Consider the following 10,681-nt stretch of genomic DNA (forward strand, 5'->3'; position numbering starts at 1 on the left):
AATCTCATTAAAGTAATAATAATAATTATTTATAACAATTATTTCCCTACAAATATATGTATGTGGTATCCTAGGCAACTCTTAATAATAATGTGTTTACGTTTTGACGACATTTTTAAAATGAACTTTTACTTGCATGTGTAAACGCTCAAGCAACTTGTAGACATTTCGATGTATTTTCGACATTTTCGATAATAATACGTATTCTCAACTTTCCTCAATCTACTTGCATGTGTAAACGCACCGTAATACACCTTGGAAGCAATAATACTAAAAAATGGAGACTATACCTGATAATTTTTTATCCAGACAACCATTTTGAAGTTTATCATGATAAAAATATATCAGGGGTAAACAAAAGTTAAAAATAAATTCAAATAATTTAGATCTTCAAACACAAGCGCCTTTGAAAATATAAAAGTTTTTTATGCAAATATCAAATTTATGTTAATCAAAAAGTTAACTCAAATATTTTTAATCTTCTTTTATATTTTTCAATTATCAAAAATTGTTTTAAATTATTATTGAAAAACCATTCAATTTCTTACACTTCTATAAATAATATGCCTGCTGTATACTTTCCTCGTCTCAATTTAATTTAGTAATTATTTTCTTTATCTAAACTATTTTAAATCCCTCCAATTTACTCCAAAGACCATAAATTCTTGTATGATTAATCTTTGAAAATTAAATTTTGAAATTAACTATTCTAAATAAATCCCTACCATTTACTCCAACTACCATAAATCACCATAAGCAAACATACATGTGTAATCAAAATTCGAACATAACCATCTCCTTTTCCATTTTCATATCCATTTCCTGTTTCCCATTTACTGTGTTGTTGTAACTGATATAGAAATACATGGAAAAAGACACGCAAAATAAATCTAAAGTATAATATTTGTAGACCATTAAATCCTTTCCTACACAGTTACACCTTTTGATCCCATTAAAACTTTATGATAATTTGTTATAAAGCCAACAACAGCAACAACTACAACCACAGGCAGCATCAAAAAAAGCAACAATCAGACAAAAAAACATAAACACTCCCACACATTCAAATTCAGTATTTATGCAAAATAATAAAACATACAAACAACAACAACATGGAAACATTAAAAACATTGAAACATTAGATTTAATTTTAACATAAGTGTAGACGGAAAAGTCCTTTTAAAATTATAGGCTTTGGGCGAAACTTTATATTTTATTTACCATAATATTCCTTTATTTCAATATTGTTATCGGTTTATTTAAAGGAAATAAACCACCATTTTTAAAAGGTAAAAACGTAACAATATTTTCAAAGGTGGTTTCGAATCCTTTAAAGTGATAGTTACTTCAACATTGACATTTTATTTTAGTATCCTGTCAGAAACAAACAAATAGCTTAATTTTTCTGATTTTTAAAGGATTTTTCAGATGGTCCTTGCAAATATAATCAACGCTGTACAGTGGGGTCGATTGACAAAAATGCGCTAATAAATCAGTTCCTATTGCAAAATAATGTACGAATGAATCATAGAGGAGGAAAGGTAATGAAATTTGTAACCACTCTTTTCTCTAAGTTATCTCTTATAATAGATATTGGATGTATGACTTAAAAATGCGGGATAGATGGTGTATCTACAACAATGTTTTTTTTTTGCTTCGAAAATGTCGAAATTTGGGCCAAGAATTAGAGGCATTACAGTATGAAGATTGTTGTCATACTGAACAAGAACTTGCAAAATTATTGGGAGCTACTCAAGCAGCAATTTCAAAACGTTTGCGAGCAGCTGGATTCATTCAAAAGCACGGAAATTGGTTACCATTCGAATTGAAGCCGAGAGTCTTTGAAAGATGATTTTGCATGTCTGAAATGAACGCTATAAAATAAAATCATTACACCAAAGCCAAATATCCATGGCGCTCAGGTAATGCCCTGTATTTGGTGGGAGCAAAAAGGTCCTATCTATTATGACCTGCTGAAATCTGACCAGACCATCACAGGGAACAACAGCTGTTTCGTTTGAAGCGAGCATTGGTCGAACAATGATAGGACTTCAGTTTGTAGGCCTTCTAAAAGACATTCTTACACATTCTAAAAGATCCGATACTCATTCCACTCTGCCTGCTCTTAGAATGTGTTCAAGAAGCCCTATGAATCCACATCCAGCCCTATGAGTCTCTTTGATTGAATTTCTTTACAAATTTACAGCAATAAATTCCTTGCAGCCCATCATATGTAGACCTTCCCACAGCAGCGGGTATGCAAGGCCTTGGCTCGCAATGACACGCCGTGTAAAATTTAAATGATTTTGCAATTCGGCTAGAAGTTCTTGTGTCTGCAAAATGAGGCATTTAGGAAGGCCTCTTTACTGCATATTTTTCTGTAATATCAAATTAGACTGACTGATTGGAGTATTACACTGTATTACAATCTAGAAGCTTCTTGAAAGCTCTATTCCAACAAAGTTCTTAACGGACAAAACTAGTATATTCAAATTCTAGAGCTTTCAATATTAATGTTATCAGCTTAAACATTTATACTTACTTGTAAAGAATGCTAATAACTACGTACTTATCAACATTGTGGATAATTAGAAGTTGCTACTGATGGACTTGTTTATAAACATGATGAATGTTGCAGGCAGTCGTTACAGACCGTTAAATTCAATGCAAATTCGATACAGTAGGTATTTAGAATAAAGTGGTTGGGAATTTGGACAACTATTATGAGAATATTTGCGAAAAATAAAATTAAGGTAAAAAATTAAAGTTTAATAATTGAAATGTCATAATTTCCTGTAAGCTTGTGTTACCCTTTACGATTCTTTCGTACATTGCTGTAATCGGTCCAGTTTTAGTTTAGAAGATATAGATTTATAACTATATTTTTTTTGGATTTACCCCACTGTGAGCTGTATGTTATACATATTTATACATATGTGTGAATAGTCCTTTTTAAATAGTGTGTTTGTTTATTTATAAAAACAAGCAATATCGTTACATTTGCTTATAAATGTAATTTTATGTACTAAAATGGTCTCATGTGAAACAAGAAACCAAAAAGCAAACAAAATTACAAAAATAGAAATGAAAATTGTTGCGTTAATCTGTTTGAAAAACCACACAAACACACATATACAATCCCAAACAAATGATTATAAATTCACGCACTGTAAAAAATTTGCATACTTTACTGCTCTTTGTTTACACATTTACAGGGAATTTTATACATTTACATGTGTGTAAGTATCATAACTGTAAATGCCAATGTATATGACAGCAAATGTGGCTAATATAACGGTAAAGTTTATATCTACACTAGGGATGCCAAACAGGACTGGATTTTTCAATCACAGGATTAGGAATTTTGAAAATAAAAAAGATGCTTCTTGAAAGCTCTGTTTCTACAATGATCTTAACGGACAAAACTAGTATATTCGAATTATAGAGCTTTCAATGTTAATGTTAGCAGCTTTAACCTTTAGTGTTGCCATGCATGATGAGTTGAAGCTTGTACTGATGGACATGTTTATAAACATGATAAATGTTGCAGACAGTCGTTACAGACCGTTAAATTCAAATCACTAATGCAAATTTGTAACAATATTTAAAACGCCTTTTCTATTGTCATAAAATTCAGAATTCGGGAGTTTAAATAAAATATAAAATTTCGGGATTGGCATCCCTAATCTATATATGAACATTAGAGTGCTCCAAGATTGTATGGACGAAAAAAACTTTCTAGGTACAGGCCGTCCCCCCCTCTAGAATTGTTCTATGTATTGTAGAAACACGTTGTGTAAAATATTAGGATGATAGGATAACGCTAACTGGTGGCGCAACGACGCTGAAGTTTTGAGGTGCATTTACAAGGGGAAAATATGCAATTTTTTCAGTTTTTGTAAAAATTTTGCCATTAAATAATGACTTTTACAATTTAATTTAATCGAAAAATTTATATCGCAGGTACGGAACAAATATAGGATGTATTGACATACTTTTTTCACATTATTATTCCCTATTATGTTGTCAATAAATCCCCATGTGATGATCAAAAAATTCTGAAATTTGTTTAACAAAATTTTTAAAAATTTGAAAATTGAGTTTTGAAACTGCCGTTAAAAAAATTTAATTTTTTTGGTCATACCTGCGAATAGGTTAACGGTATCCTACGAGGACAAAAACTCATATACAAGTAAGTATGGATATATTTTAAGTAAAAATAAGCTTTTATTTTAATATTTCTCAAAATATGTTAATTTTGTTCATAAATTTCTTGTTCTAGTGGCCTGAGACACGTTAATGGCCTGGCGATTTTTTAATAACTTTAACATTTTTTCACCAATTTTTGCCTTTTATATCTTATTATAACGACAATTACGTACACATTTCGATTCTTTTAAATTAAATTGTAAAAGTCATTATTTAATGGCAACATTTTTACAAAAACTGAAAAAATTGCACATTTTCCCCTTGTAAATGCACCTCAAAACTTCAGCGTCGTTGCGCCACCAGTTAGCGTTATCCTATCATCCTAATATTTTACACAATGTGTTTCTACAATACATAGAACAATTCTAGAGGGGGGGACGGTCGAAATTCGCAATTTTATTTTTTTGGAGCACTCTAATGAACATATACATATATGTGTTTAAGTGTGAGTATTATGTACATAACCTTCCAACATTATACAAACAAATAAATGTTCAAATACTACAATGGGCTATACTACAACTACATACAATGACAATAAAAACAAATATGTGTAGTATATTCAGATATGTATGAATTTGAGTATGTGCAAAAAAAAAAAAATAACTGACACCATCAAGAACGTTTGTGGCCGTTTTATGGAAATCAACAATTCTCGCCCAAATATAACACACTCGCAGTTTAACGCCCACATAAACATTTAAAATTTATATACTCATAAGCCCATACATATAACAAAGCATGGACGTAGACCAAGACATTTTTATGTTAAGGAAAGTGCCAGCCAGCCAGCTATGTTCACATTTCCAGAGTTAATCATCTCAAACGTGATTAAGCTCTAATCACTTCAAAATCGAGATGATTATCCATACATTTAAATGATTTGTTAATCACTTCAAATTGACATGATTAAATCTTAATCACTTCATTAATCACGTAGGATCAACTGAACATAGCTCAAACTGATGATGATGTAGCATCGGCCACCTTTTAGTGTAGTACCGATAAATAAATTTTGACAGAAGTTTTTTTTTTCACAATTTCATAATTAAAAAGTTTAAAATAATCTGCTGATATCTTTAATAAAGTATTTATTTCCATATTTAATGCCTTAAAGAAATATAAATTTGTTTGTTGTTTTTTATTTGTCAACTTAATCATTTTAGTGTCAACTTAATCATCTCAAGTGTAATGTGAACCGCTTTGATTAACTTAATCAAAATTTTGCTTAAACGCGTTTAAAAGCCCAAGTGTGAACATAGCATTAATCAACTCAAACGTGATTAAGCTCTAATCATTTCAAAATCGAGATCCATACATTTAAATGATTTGTTAATCACTTCAAATTGGCATGATTAAAACTTAATCACTTCATTAATCACATAGAATAACCTGTACATACCTCAAACCGACTATGATGTAGCATCGGCCACCTATCAGTGTAGTACCGATAAATAAATTTTGACAGAAGTTTTTTTTTTCCTTAAAAAACCTTAAATAATTCATCAATATTCACAATTTCATAATTAAAAAGTTTAAAATATTCTGCTGATATCTTTAATAAAGTATTTATTTCCATATTTAATGCCTTAAAGAAATATAAATTTGTTTGTTCTTTTTTATTTGTCAACTTAATCATTTTAGTGTCATCTCAAATGTAATGTGAACGGCTTTGATTAACTTAATCAAAATTTTGCTTAAACGCGTTTAAAAGCCCAAGTGTGAACATAGCATTAGAAGCGGAAATTATCAGAAGAGCATCTTCTCTACCACTATCGAGCATTAGCGTATCTGAGATTCGGGCGTTATCTCGACAATATCTTTTGATGCAGATCTGCTTGCGTTCCAATAAATTGTCCAATAATCCATACCATTGGCCTCGAAATGTTCAAATGTCCATTTAACGGCATCTGTTGTAAAGATCTCTGAAGTTAGTGTCAAAAGAATTCAGTTTTAATAGGCAAATCATCATCTGCGATATTTAATTGCTGTAGAAGTATACACAGAGGAAAAAACCATTCCAAAAACACGTTTGTTCTTAATTTGACAACGGATGGACGGACGGATCTCTAAGAACACCTGGTTCTTATTTCGACAACATCCGTTCTTATTTTGACAAAACTTTGTTCTTATTTTGACAACGCTTCGTTCTCATTTCGACAACAACCGTTCTTATTTCGACACCATTTGATACAAAATGAAAAACAGGGAGTTCTATGGTCCCTTTAGGGTAGGCACTTTAGAGTCTCGTTGAACAATCAATTCTTTGCTGTATGTGTGATTTAACAGGTCTTTTCCAAAGCTTTGTTAAGGAAAGATGTGAAAGAATCAAATTTACCGGAATTTTTTTTAGCATTATTATGACCCCTAAATAGCGCATCAAAATATTTTTGAGAGAGTAATTAATGAAATCAGAGGAACTTTGCATTGTTCGCTACAAAAAACAATCAAATCCGGTTGTTTTGTAAAGGGGACTTGGCACAGTATAGACAAATTTAATTTACTTCTACAACTTTTTTCCTTCCCATTAAGTATTTTTTTTTTTTTGTTCAACTAAAATATGTTGGATTTCAGCACCATTATAACAAATATTAAATTCCTCACAATTTGTCCACTCCAAGCACATTTATTTACACAAATAATTTTTATGTTAGAAATATTTTACTAGCCATTACAAAATCGTATGGGTTTTGTTAAACACTTTTATTAAGAACAATAATTTATTACTTTTGAATTCATATTTAAAAAGTTCATTATATTTTTTTAGATTTTTCAACAAAACTTGGTAAAGATTTTAAAAATAAAACTAAATTTATTTAATTTATTTCACAATGTTTACAAAATTAATTTACTTTGGCCATTACTACATCACAACTGATATCAACGGCAACAGGGTTGCATTTATTGCATTTTTAGAGTTACCATATGAATTGAATGAAAGAAATCAACAAAATTAATACTATTAATAGTTTTAATTTTAATTCGAAATGTTACTAAAATAAATTTAAAAAACATGTCTTTTTTTCCACTTAGCTATATTTAAAGAAAAAATAACTTGATAGTAAATGATTTTTCCCTTTCAAGCTTAAAAGTGTTCTTCGGAAAAACCGCTACTACGGCTCTGTTTTCATTCAACCCGATTTAAAGGAAAAAAACTTGATAATAAATGATTTTTCCTCCCAACCTTGCACAGCAACCCTACAAATATAAAAATGTGATTGTGTCGAAATAACAAATCTGCATGTATGTACAATATGTTTTCAGTGGTTTATTTTAATTTCGGATTATATTTCCAGCGCAAACTGAAACATGAATAAAATAGAGCAAACACAAAGAAAACAATTAAATAAAATCAAATCAACAAATACGCATATTTTCACTAATCTACATTGACACATTTACATGAATGTCTGAATGTTTCAGTGTTTTATTTTTTGCGCCATTTATATTTATGGACTACATTTAGCATTTAGATTTAACGATATAATGTTGTGTGTGCGAGGTTGATATTATTTTCAAGTGTAATGGATCCTTTAACACCGACGCCAGCTGCTAATAAATGTTCTAACATATGTGGTCGACGCGGTCATGAACGTGATGTGCGTTTGAGGGAGTTTAAATGTGGCCGTCGAATTGAACCAATTTTTTAAATCGCAATTTATGTGCAATTAAACTGAATGGCATTTGAAATTCAACACGCTGCAAATCATATAATTTGAAATCAACAACTTTGTGCAAGTTTATATGAATCTCATTTGGTTGGAAAGTAGTTTTTTTTTTGTCCATATACTTTATTTATTACGCATTTGAGTTGTTGGGGAGGTGGCTTTGAAAAGAGGTTTTGCTGGTGCTGCAATAAAAAAATGTTTAATTTTCTTGATTGCTTGTTGCACTAAAGGCACTAAGTAGGCAAGTGCATGTGTTTAAATTACCGTTCAAAAATGCCAGGAATATAATTAATGTAGGAGGTATATTAGCGGACATTGTTTGTTAATTTATATGGTGCGTTTTACTATTCACAATTAGAGTGATTAATTAAATTTGTTTCTTAGGAAAAATGTAATGTTTTAAATGAAAGGAAAAGCTATTAATTAAATATAAATAAAGGTTGCAATTTAAATTTTAACTGCTTTAAGTACTGGTACTTTTTTATTTTATCAAAGGTTTATAATTCAAATTTTGTATGGAAATTTGTTTTATATACATAATTAAACGATATCGTGAGGAAAAATAATTATTTCAAAAGAAATTTAATAATTTTGTTACATATTTGTAACTTATACGTAATAGTATTCTGATTCCATTAATAATGCAGAATTTACTAATCTTTATATGAACAATATATCAACTTTGCATGTCAGTTTAATTTTTCACCCAAAGCTTATAATATTTTCGCACCGAATTTAACTAAAATTTTAATATTTTCTTTATAATTTTCTTTTTTTGGGTGCATATGGCTTCGACAAAGCATCTCCATCTTACACGATTTATGCGTCTTCCCATGTAAGATTGCACTGTCTTGGAGTATCGTGAGTCTCCATGAGAGACCACGTCTGCTTGAACCTTGAGGGTGGAACTCTAGCGCCAACCTTGTTATACAGTCAGGATTCTTTATGATAGTATGGCCGATCTACTTCCATTTCCTACGTTTCATTTCTGTTAGTATAAGTTCGTCGTTGATAAGGTTCCAGAGATATGCCGAATATTCTGCATATGATTCTGAGGCATATGTTGATGAATACCTGTAGTTTTTGGGTGATGCGGATACTCACCAAGTTTCACTTCCGTACAACAGAGTAGACTTTACACATGCGTTGAATATTCTAAGCTTGGTTCGTCTGGATATTTGTGAGTTTCTCCACACTGGTTGCAGTATTCCTAATGCCGCTCTCGCTTTATTGAGCCTGTTATTTACGTCTGTTTCAGCGCCTCCATTCGTTGATACTGTACTGTCTAGATAGATGGTTGGCATGATGTTATCGGTGCTAATGTTGTTGATTCTTATAGCTTTGGTTTTCTTGATAGTAATCTCAAGTCCAATATTGCGTGCTAATCTTTCCAAATCTTCTATTTTTGCTTGCATTTTGGAGATCTTTTGCGAGACTAGACAGATATCATCCGCATAATCCAAATCCTTGAGTTGACGTGAGAGGCTCCATGGTATTCCTTTTATCTCTGAAGATATGTCATCCAGCACTTTAGAAAATAGCACGGGTGATAGGGGACATCCTTGTTTTACTCCAGCGTTAGTATGAAATGGTTGACTTATATTCCCTTTAGTGAAGAACTGATAGAACTGCATCATCGTACATAGCTCTGATGATTCGAGTTATTTTCTGGGGTAATCCTTTTCTTCTCAGTGCTTTCCATATGGCAGTTCGTCTGATAGTATCGAAGGCTTTCTTGAAATCTACGAACTGTAGGTACAGGGGAGTACGCCATTCTAGAGATTGTTCTATTATATTCCGTAGAGTGTTGTCCTGGTCTACACAGCTCCTGTTGGCCGGAAACCTGCCTATTTATCACGTAGAATGTTCTCCATTTAAATTTGAAGCATTCTATGTGTTGTACCTGCTTGGTGTTAAGAAGAATAATTCCTCTCCAGTTTTTGCAATCGTTCAAGTCGCCACTTTTCGTTAACTCAACGATGACGAAATTCTTCCAAATTGGTGGTAGCCTTTCCTAATCCCAGATTAGGTGGTCGTAGAAGATCACCTGTGGTTTCGATGTCAACTCAAAGAATTTCAGCTGGTATTCCATCTTCACCTGCTGCCCTGTTATTTCTTAACTTCTCGATAGCCTATTGTATCACACTTATACTTGATGTTTTTAGGATATTTCCTGGAGGGATGTTGTTTTCAATTTCGTTGTCATTAGTAGTTGCATCCGAGTTGACGTTACTAATTTCTACGAAATGTTTTATCCATCTTTGCGACTGTGCATCATTGTTTGTTACTAGCGCACCACTGCGATCAGCGACTGGTTGGTTCCTGTTATACTTTCGATTGGTGAGACAGTTTATCGTCTGGTGTAGTTTTCTCATACATATTATTCTGGCTAGCCGCTTCATCAGCCGACATTGCAAGCCGTTATATGTACTTTCTTTTGTCTCTACTTGCAGCTTTCTTTACTTGTTTTGCCAGTAGTTGGTACTGCTGTCTCAAAGTATTGTTGTTGTTTAACGACAGCTTGAGTTCCCTTCTTTGAGAAACCAGGGTCCAAGTGTAGCTATTCTTTGTGGTTGCGCTATACCCATTGTTTCTTCAGCGACTCGGTTATACGTTGCTTTGATATCTACCATGAGTGGTGTTGGCGTATTGGTAGCAGTTATCGTTCTTAGTATCGTTATTCTGGAGTTGTTGTTGTTAGAGTCGTTTTCGTATTGTGAGCCTGGTTCTTATTCTTTGCCGTTGGATCTTGATTTCGCCTATATAACATTTAAACAAAAATCTTTATTTCTTGTTCATTTTCC

Source organism: Calliphora vicina, chromosome 1 (genome assembly GCF_958450345.1).
Source record: "Calliphora vicina chromosome 1, idCalVici1.1, whole genome shotgun sequence".
Classification (NCBI taxonomy): domain Eukaryota; kingdom Metazoa; phylum Arthropoda; class Insecta; order Diptera; family Calliphoridae; genus Calliphora; species Calliphora vicina.